The sequence below is a fragment of the Tenrec ecaudatus genome, chromosome 1, assembly GCF_050624435.1.
Source record: "Tenrec ecaudatus isolate mTenEca1 chromosome 1, mTenEca1.hap1, whole genome shotgun sequence".
NCBI classification, from domain to species: domain Eukaryota; kingdom Metazoa; phylum Chordata; class Mammalia; order Afrosoricida; family Tenrecidae; genus Tenrec; species Tenrec ecaudatus.
The window spans coordinates 39,590,349-39,600,550 of record NC_134530.1 but is presented as its reverse complement, the minus strand read 5'-3'; the positions used below and the strand labels follow the sequence as shown (position 1 = coordinate 39,600,550).

At 47.9% G+C, this 10,202-nt stretch overlaps 1 pseudogene; it reads right to left on the bottom strand.

Moving 5' to 3' along the window:
• Positions 1–213: 213 nt before the first annotated feature.
• On the bottom strand, positions 214–703 carry LOC142433319 (small ribosomal subunit protein eS19 pseudogene; annotated as a pseudogene).
• Between the last annotated feature and the right edge of the window lie 9,499 nt (positions 704–10,202).

The window sequence follows — 10,202 nt, the reverse complement described above, 5'->3', positions numbered from 1 at the left end:
GAAATAAATTTTTCTGGGGGTACAATTATTTTATGGTACAAAAGAGACCCAGTCTCAAATATAACTTAAGGAGAACATTTATTCTTTTTTAAATCATTTTATTGGGGGCTCTTACAGCTCTTCTCATAATCCATACATTTTGTCAAGCACATCTGTACATGTTGACATGTATTGATTCTTTTTTTTTTTTTTTTTTTTACGAACGAGGCAATTTATTAACCCAGCATCATTTGTTCTAATGTTTCTTGTTGGCGGCTGCCACCTGTCCTGCGATTCTGTCCAGATCTCTCTGTCCCTGAGGTGTCAGTTTGCGGCCGCCATCTTGGTCCTTCTCCACCATCTTGAGCCCCTCCAGGGCTTGCAGGACTCGGCGGGCCACGCTCTTGGAGCCCTGGCTGAAGTGGCTGGGCATGACACCATTCCTCTGCCGCCCACCGTAGATCTTGGTCATGGAGCCGACCCCAGCGCCACCCCAAAGGTACAGGTGCTGTGCTGTAGAGGCAGCTCGCGTGTAGAACCAGTTCTCGTCATAGGGAGCAAGCTCTTTATGCTTGGCCAACTTGACTGTGTCTACCCATTCGGGGACTTTCCGCTTTCCGGACTTTTTGAGGAAGGCTGCCAGAGTTCTGACGAACTCCTGCTGGTTCACGTCTTTTACAGTAACTCCAGGCATCGTGCGGCCTCCGCGCTGCCGGCCAGGGTAAAGGGCGACATGTATTGATTCTTAAAAGAGACAAATGTGGATCTCTTCCAGTCATTCACCCAAGAAGCTGTCTAGAAGAGATTCCATCTTTGTGCCCATTCCAAAGAAAGGTGACCCAACAGAATGCTCCAACTACAGAGCAACATGCAAGTCAAATGTTGCTGAAGATCATCCAGCCACCGTTGCAGCAGCACATGGGTGGGGAGCTGCCAGGGGTGCAGGCTGGATTCAGAAGAGGTCTTGGGACAAGGGACATCATTGCTGATGTCAGATAGAATTTGGCTCAAAGAAGAGAATACCAGAAAAATGCCTACTTGTGTTTTGTTGATCATGCAAATGTGCGAATCATAACAAGGAGACTAGGAAACCCAGAACACTTCATGTGCTCGTGTGAAATGCATGCCTGGGTCAAGGGGCAGTTGTGTGAAGAGAGCAAGCGAGTACTGCGTGGTTCTTAATTAGGAATGGTGTGCCTCAGCATCGCAGCCTCTCGCCATACTTATTCAATCTCTCTGCTGAGCACATCATCAAGGAAGCTGGATTAGATGAAGAAGAATGCAGCATCAGGATGGGAGGAAGGTTTATTAACAACCTGAGACGTGTAGATGACCCAACCTTGGTGGCTGCAAGTGGGACGGACGTGAAGCATTTTCTGGTGAAGATGAAAGAATCCTGGCTTCGCTCTGGGTTACAGCTCAACGTAAAGAAGGCCAGAATCCTCACAACTGAACCTACAGGTAACATGATAAACGGAGAAAAAATGTCATGGATTTTATCTTGCTTAGATCAGCAATCAGTGCTCATGGGAGCAGCAGTCAAGAGATCCAAAGACATACTGCATTAGGTACGTCTGTAGCACAAGACTTCTTTAGAGGATTGAAGAGCAAGGATGTTACTTGGAGGACTAAGGTGAGCCTGTCCTCAACCGCGGTGTTTTAAATGGCCTTGTATGCATGTGAGAGTTGGATATTGAATTTAAAAGACCAAAGAAAGAATCGATGCATTTGAACTATGGTGCTGGAGAAGAATATTGAAATTACTATGGACGGCTAAAAGGACAAATTCATCTGTCTTGGAAAAAGTTTGACCAGTATGCTCTTTAGAGGCAAGGATGGTGAAACTTTCTATGACATGCTTTGGACATATTTTCAGGAGAGACCAGTCCCCGGAGGACATCATGCTCAGTAAAGCACAGGGGCAGCGAAAAGGAGAAAGAACCTCAATCAGATGCATTGACAGGGTGGCTGCCACAATGCGCTCACACATAGGGACAATTGGGAGGGTGACGCAGGACCAGGCGGGCGGTGTTGTACGTAAGGTTGCTTTGGCTTGGAACCAACTGGGTGACGCCTAACAGCAGCAAGAACAACAACAAAGACACAGACGCATCATGTGGATGCGGGAGGCCACTCACAGCCACTCACACAAAGTCAAAATGACCCAGCTGCTTAAATAAGTCATGGAACACCGGGGAAACAGTCACAAATTCATGACAGGTGGCAGATTGATAGGTCACAATTACAAGTGGTACTAGGAGAACAGGAGCTGGGCCGTGATGGGGACACAGGTGTTAGAAAGAAAGGCTCATAAGATTTGTCTAAGGTTTCCTACCAAGGCAGTCAGGCCAAGACTGATAGGGCAGGACTCGTGACTGTGGCCCCTCACCACCCTCACTTAGGTGACCTCCAGCAAGGACACACTCAGGCGAGCCCTGAGGAGCAGGGGACAAGCCCTCTCTGGGCTGACCTGAATGGGTGAAGGTAATCTAAGGCGCCCTGCCTGAGGCAAGAGTACCTATATCCTTGGTTAATGATCAGAAAGGAATTCAAGGGAGACTTAATCTATTTGGGGCACCCTGCAAGTGGATTTGGAACCCCGGTGGTTATGCATTTGGCTGTGGTCCTCAAAATCAGCGGTTGGACACCACCAGTGGGGCAGTTCCACCCTGTCCCCTAGGGTCATGAGGAGTCGACATCCAGAGAGCAAACGGATTTGGGGCCGTCTGTCATCCACAGCCTTGTACAAACCAGGGTGCTCTGAATTTCAACTCTAAGACACAATTCAAGTTGAGAAAAACTCAGGATACAGTTCTTTAATCAGAACAGCCTCTTTTCGGCCACAGGTTGGTCTCTCTGTGACCCTTAGCATCCTGAGGGGCTTCTTGAGCCTCACAGCTTTTGCCCCGCTGGACAGGTGTTGCAAACTCTTCAGCAATCCCAGGAAGTACTGGAGGCAAATCCCCTTTGCCAGTCAGCCCTAATTAGAAGTCACTCAACTCTAGATTCATGGGTCCACAAGCCTCGCCCCACCAACAATGCCTGGAAGCACCCCACTAAACCGGCAAGCCCTCTGCCAGAAGGCTGTCAGCTTTCTTTCTCCAAGACCAGGAAGCCTACACCCCACTCTCCTGCCAGGATCTAGGTTCTGCTGCCTGTCAGTGATATTTCTCCATGGCTACTTCCTTCACCACCACCACCATCCGCTCCTGCTCGCTCCGGTTTCTGTCTTCTGAGTCCTGGAGGTTCCCAGCCCAGGAACCGTGGGTCCAAAGGACGCACTCTGCTCCCATCTCTTTTTAGTGGTAATCAGGTACCTGTTCCCCCCACCCCCCAGCCGGTTTCTCTTGCCTTTTTAATCTTGTGAGATGAAGGTGTCTGGAACAAGAGTGTGGTGACTTCAGTCAGACAGTGTGGGTGGTGACTTGTACAAGGGTGGTAAGGGTCATGTACAAACACATGCTAATGCTCCAAAGGCCATACTTCAGCTAAAAAGGCATTCCCCTGAGTCCTTGCACCCACCTGGAGGCCACCCCTCTGCAGGTGGCCAGGGGCCCGCAGCACAGTCAGACATCCGGCTTCCTCCCATTATCAGAATAGCACCAACCTAAAACGCGAGTTTTGAGTGTGGTGTTGACAGGTTGCTAGAATAGGGACAAAGGGGATTGTCGTTCCCCCCCCCCCCAATGCCTGCACTAAATGAAAATTAACAGTTTATATCGCCATAGAGGGGTTGGAAAGAAAGCAGACATCACAAAATGAAAATAGCTGCCTTACATAACTGCCAAATTACCTAACTGCCAAGTCACTGGAAAGCAATCATGGCCCAGTTATGCTGATAAATAACCTTAACATTGTTTTAGGTTACAAAAGAGATCCTACCTAATCTCAATTACACCCTATTCAAGGAATAGGTTTAATAAGTCTTAAGAGAGACAAAGATAATGCAAACACAAAAATGCGTCATCTGGATGAGGGGGCCATGCGGGAGGTCATAAAGGCATTCCACAGTCAGGATGCCAGTGGAATAAGGCCTAGAACAAGACAACTGTCACAAACTCGTGGCTGGTGGCAGATCAATACTTCATAGTTACAGGTGGGACTACAGAAGCAGGAACGGGACCAAGATTTACATGTAGACACACATATTTGTAGCTAGAAGAGCTTACAAGATGGGTCCAGGGCCTCCTGGCCCACCAGGCCTTGACAAGAGATTCCCACTCAGAGCAGACAGTCCACAGAGAGGGCCCCATGGCCGGCCCCACTATGAGACATGACGTGCCTCACTGACCCATAGCCCTACAGGGGACAACACCGGAGACACGGTGTGGGAATTGCGCCCGATCTGATCCCGCCACACCGAGGCAAAACACTAAGAGGAAGCAACAGAACAGCAAGGGAATAGAGCGGCGAGGTCTCCAGGGAATGCAGAAGGTGGACTTTGGGGCCAGGGCTTGGTGCCCCAAGACTGGACTGGAAAACACTCCTAAAGGCGAACAAACAGTTCTTGAACTAACTACAAGCTTTTCTTTCTTGTAAAAAAAAAAAAAAAAAAAGATTGGTCCAGGGCCTTCCTGAGAGCTAGGAGATAGAGAGCCCGCAGGCAGAGACAGGGAAAGAGACCCAGCAGCAGCAGGAAGCAATGGGAGTAACAGATGTCTGGAAAGGTGATCTCAAAAGCCTGCAACGCTCTCATCTTAAACTTACAGGCATTAGACCCCTAGGTGATTCTAACCTTCAAAGTTATCGAACCCAAGACTTTTTGCTGAACATTGCAGGCTGACTTCCCTGTCCCTGCCCAGGCAAGACCCAGCCGTGGGGTGAGCATGACCCAGTTTATGATCGGACCTGAGAAATAGGCCCAGTCCTGGGATGTGCCCGTTCGTCACCGGGAGATGCAGACAGGTCAGAGCCCCCACACCTGATGAGAACCCCCAGAGACAGTTCGTTCTGCGGCCACTCACTCAAGTCCCACCTGCTGCGGCTGGTGTTTTCTTTCCCTTCCAACAAACTCTGCTTTCTGCTGGCCGTTTTGTGGGCCCCGAGAGTCCTGTCTTCAGTTCCAGAGACCACGAGCCCCTGGACACATCAGAGCAGCTGCTGAGTCAGGCAGTCAGGGTCAGACTGATAGGGCATGGTTTATGACTATTCCCGATACACTGATCTCCATCAGGGACACACCCAAGCAAGCCCGGAAGAGAGACTGTCCCTTCTGGAGCGGGCTGGAGGGGTGGAAGTAATCTACTTTCCAAATGCACGCTGCCTGAGGCCTAAATTATCTCCATCCTGGGTTAACGGTCAGAAGGCATTCAGTGGAAGGTTGATCTAGGTGGGCACTCTGCAAATGGATTTGGAGTCATCGCTGTCACCCTAAGCTTTCTGCAAACGGGGGCGCTCAGCATGGAAGCGCTCACACAAGCTCCAGAGCATTCCGAGGTTCCTAAGTGCCATCGGCTCAGCTCCAACTCATGTTGTTGTTGTCAGGTGCCAACAAGTTGGTTCTGACGCGTAGCGACCCTATGCACGACAGAGCCAAACACGGGCCCATCCTGCCCATCCTCATAGCTCTTCCTGTGCTTGAGCCTATCACTGTAGCCAGGGTGTCCATCTAGCTCTTGGGGGCCTTCTCCTTTGTCACTGCCTCTGTATGTTCACCAGGGGCTGATCTCTCCTGACATGGCCAAAGTATGTTAGATGCAGTCTCTCCATCTTTCCCGCTAACAAGCTCTTTGGCCATACTTCTTCCAAGACAGATTTGTTTGTGTCTTTGGCAGCCCATGGGACTTTCACTTCTGTCCAGCACCACAATTCAAACACATCAATTCTTCTTCGGTCATCCTTATTCAATATGCAACTTCTACCTGTGTATGAGGCCGTTGAAAATACCATGGTTTGGGTTAGGCACGCCTCAGTCCTCAACGTAACCTCTCTTTTCTTTAAGATCATTGTATTGGGAGCTCTTACATCTCTTATGTCAATTCATCCATTGTGTCAAGCACACGTGTACGTATGTTACCATCTTCCTTTTCAAAACATGTTCTTTCTACTTGAGCCCTTGGTATCAGCTCCTCATCTTTTCCCCTCTATTCCCCACCCTCCTACCCTCATAAATCCTTGATAAATTATTGGGTATTATTTCATATTTTACACCTTCCGCTGTCTCCCTTCACCCATGTTTCTGTTGTTCATCACCCTGTGTGGGGGGCCATACATCGATCATTGCAATTGGTTTCCCCTTACTCCCCTCTCCTTCCCCTACCCTCATGGTATCACTACTCCCATTATTGGTCCTGAGGGGTTTTTCTGTCCTGGATTCCATGTGCCCAGAGCTCTTATCTGTACCGGTGTACATGCTCTGGTGCAGCCAAATTTGTAAGGTAAAATTGAGGTCATGATAGTGGGTGGAAGTATTAAAGAACTAGAGGAAAGATATACATTTCGTAGGTGCTGTACTACACCCTGGCTGGCTCCTGCATTTCTTGTGACCCTTCTGTAAGGGGATGTCCAATGGCCAATGGCCTACAGATGGGCTTTGGGACCCTTCTCATTTCACATTGATCTGATTGTTTGTTTTGGGTCTTGTGATGCCTGATCCCTTCGACACCTCGTGATCACACGGGCTAGTGTGCTTCTTTTATGCAGGCTTTGTTTTTCCCAGCTAGATGGCCACTTGTTTATCTTCATAACCTCCCTTTTCAACACTCTATAGAGGTCTTGTGGGTAGGGAGGGAGGAGATAATGGAGCTGATATCAAGCTGTTCAGGAGAAAGAACATGTTTTGAAACTGATTGTGGTAGCAAATGCTGCTTGATGTGATTAAACTATGGAATGTTATGATATCTGTAAGAGCTCCCAATAAAATGATTCATAAATAAATAAAAAAAATTTTAAATAAAGAGGTCTCATGCAGAGGATTTACCAAATGCACTATATCCTTTGATCTCTTGATTGCTGCTTCCATGAGCATGGATTGTGGATCCAAGTTGGATGAATTCCTTGACCAATTCAACCTTTTCACCATTTATCATTGTTTCCATTGTAAGGATTGAGTTGTTGTGGTCCCATTGTAAGGATTTTGGGTTTCTTGACATTGAGCTGTTGTGGTCCCATTGTGAGGATTGGTCCCATTGTGAAGATTTGGGGTTTCTTTACATTGAGCTGTTGTGGTCCCATTGTGAGGATTTGGGGTTTCTTGACATTGAGCTGTTGTGGTCCCATTGTGAGGGTTTTGGGTTTCTTGACATTGAGCTGTTATCCCTACTGACAGTTGCAATCTTTGATCCTCATCAGTGAGTGCTTCAAATTCTCCTTATTTTCAGCAAGCAAGGTTGTATCATTTGCACATCACAGGTTATTAACAGGCCTTCTTCCAACCTTGATGCCACATTCTTCTTCATACAACCCCTCTTCGCTGATACGTTGTTCAGAATACAGATTGAATAAATACAGGGAGAGGATACAACTCTGATGCACACCTGTCCTGATTTTAAACCAGGATCCCATGCATAGTGATCCTTATGTACCACCATGGGAAACACCCCCCGTCCCGTGGCACCCTCACGGTGGTTGTCATGTTTGAGCTTCTCGCTGCTCTACTGTGTGCATCAGCTAATGGAGGAGCTGCTTCTGTTTCACAGACCCTTTACTTGACCATGCTGGTCACCCTTCTCCAGGGTCTAAAGCATGCAAGACAAAGTCTCACCATCCTTGATGCTAAGTCGTATGGCTGGACTTCCTCAAAGACAGACTTGTTTCTTCTTCTGGAGTTCACATTACACTCGGTATTTTTGGTCCACAGCATCATTGAGATGCACCCCTTCTTCTTTGGTCCTCCCGGTTCACTGCCCAGTATGTGAGGCGACTGCAGTGACTATGGTGCAAGTCAGGTGCACCTTAGTCTTCAAAGAGACAGCTTTGCTTTTTGACATTCTAAAGGGCTATTTTGCAGCAATCACCCAATGGGCTGCAACGTTGGGCTTCTTAGAAGCTGCTTCCATGGCGCTGGTCGTGGATCTAATCAACCAACCAAGCAACCAACTGCCCACTAGCCGCTTTTGAGGTCAATTGGAAACTTTGACAACTCCAAGCTCCTGTTTTGTCATGAGGTTGTTTATTGGTCCAGTTGTGAAAAAAAAAGGTATTTTATGTTGAAGTGTGTTTTAGGATACAAAAAAGACCACCACCACCCCCCTCCAATCTCAAGGAGATTAGATATGAAGTCTTAAATAAGACAATGACACATCATCCGATGACAGATCCATCATGGGAGATCATATGGCACCCAAGATTGATAGTCAGGCAACTACTTAAATAAGGTATGGAACACAAAAGCAGCTCACAAATTCATGATTGGTAAAAGATCAATACATCACAGTTACACATGAGCCTGTTAGGTTTCTAGGGTGGGAAGTACTTCAGCTCTCGGCTTCCCATGAGAAAGAATTCACGCCAAAGCCTAGTTTGTGATCCAAGTAGGCTTTTATAAAGGATGGGAGAAGTTTCAGGTGCAGTCATGGAACGTGGGCAACCTCGTGGACTGCACTCCCACACGTGGCAGCCTGAGGCCAGAGAGAGAGATCACGGTACGGCCGAGTGGAAAGCAGAGAAGCAACCGAATGGAAAAGAGAGAGGTGGCCTCCAGGTTCCAGCCTTTAGGGCTTTCGGTTGGGAGGCATGGTCAACAGTACTGGTTGACTCCATTGGCTGAATTAAGCCAACCTGGCCTCGTTTGGGCCAACCCAGGTATACCACCCACCTGGCTGGAGTGGGAGGGGGCCTGAATTTGGCGTATGCCCCTTAGCCTTCATTGGCTTCCAACCTCCAACAGGGGGTCTTAGGCATGGAGAGGAATAGCCCTGCTATTCTGCTATCTAACAGGACGCTAGAAGCTGTACTGCAGCCATGATTGGAGCATGTCCAATATGTTAGATAGAAGAGTTTACAAGATGGGTCCAGGGCCTTCTGACCAAGGCAGTCAAGGCAGGGTTCATAGGACATGGTCATCAGTAAGGTGATCTCCACACCCAGGCAAGCCACTTGACTGGCTGGTTGAATGCACAGTCATGCCATGGAAGGAGCCTTCAAGAAATCAAATGATGCATCACTGCAGATGAGTCTGCTGCAAAAAACCTCTTTTGGGTGTTAAAAAGCAAAGCTGTCACTTTGAGGACTAAGGTATGCCAGACCCAGGCCAGCACGCTTTCCATCGCCTCATATGCATGTGAAAACTGGACGATAAAGAGTAGTCTGCTCCACCCTGGGCTGGCCAGGGGGAGTGGAGGTCATCAACTTTGCAATGTACTCTCCCCAGCCAAAGGTCAGACACCATTCAACAGAGGCTTAAGATCTACTTGGGGGCTCTGTCAATGGATTTAGGACTCTCGCCGTCTTCCATAGCCTTCTGCAAACCGGATGCTCAGAATTCAAGCTCTAATACAGGTGGTGTAATCCACACTGAAGACTAGTCATCTTTGATCTTTATCAGTAAGTGCTTCAAGTCCTCTTAGCATATTCCAGCTTGTTAATGAGTCTTCCTCCATTCCTGATGCCACGTCTTCTTCACATAGCCCAGCTCTCAGAACACGAGACAGCTCACTAACTGGCAGCTATTATATCTGCCACAACCAGCTTGATGGAGAATCAAGAGGCCTCCACTGGACTTCTTGCATTTAAGAACACATCATTGCATAAAGGATTCATGGATCTAGAATTGGGGGATAGAAGCTGGTTCCTGGGAACTGGAGGGCTGAGTTTGGCTCACAGCTTCTGGTCACTCATGTATCTAGAGACCAGCCACCAACAACCCCTCACAATTTCAGGACCTTAACTGCCCTCAGGAATCATCCAACAGGTGTAGGATGACAGCCGCTCCTCTTTTCAAATCTCACTGACTGCATGGATCCATTCATGGCTGGTGCCGAACTGCAATCAAACCTGGAAAATAAAGTTTCAGTTTTGTGGATTCCTGAAGAAACAGATGCAGAGTTCATATTCCAACCCAAATGGACACAGAAGTAGGTTTGTATGTCAGTATTGAGAAGGCTCAAGGTTTCTGTCAGATTTGCTATTATTTTCTTTGAGTTTTAAAATAGCTCCAGACATTTTAAAGAGTGAAGCAGTGAGTTGACCAAAATGACACTTGTTGAACTCCCATTTAATGCTGGTGATCAGGGCAGATTAATCAGTGAACCCAGGATGCACCAGTTTGCATTCAGCAAGGCATG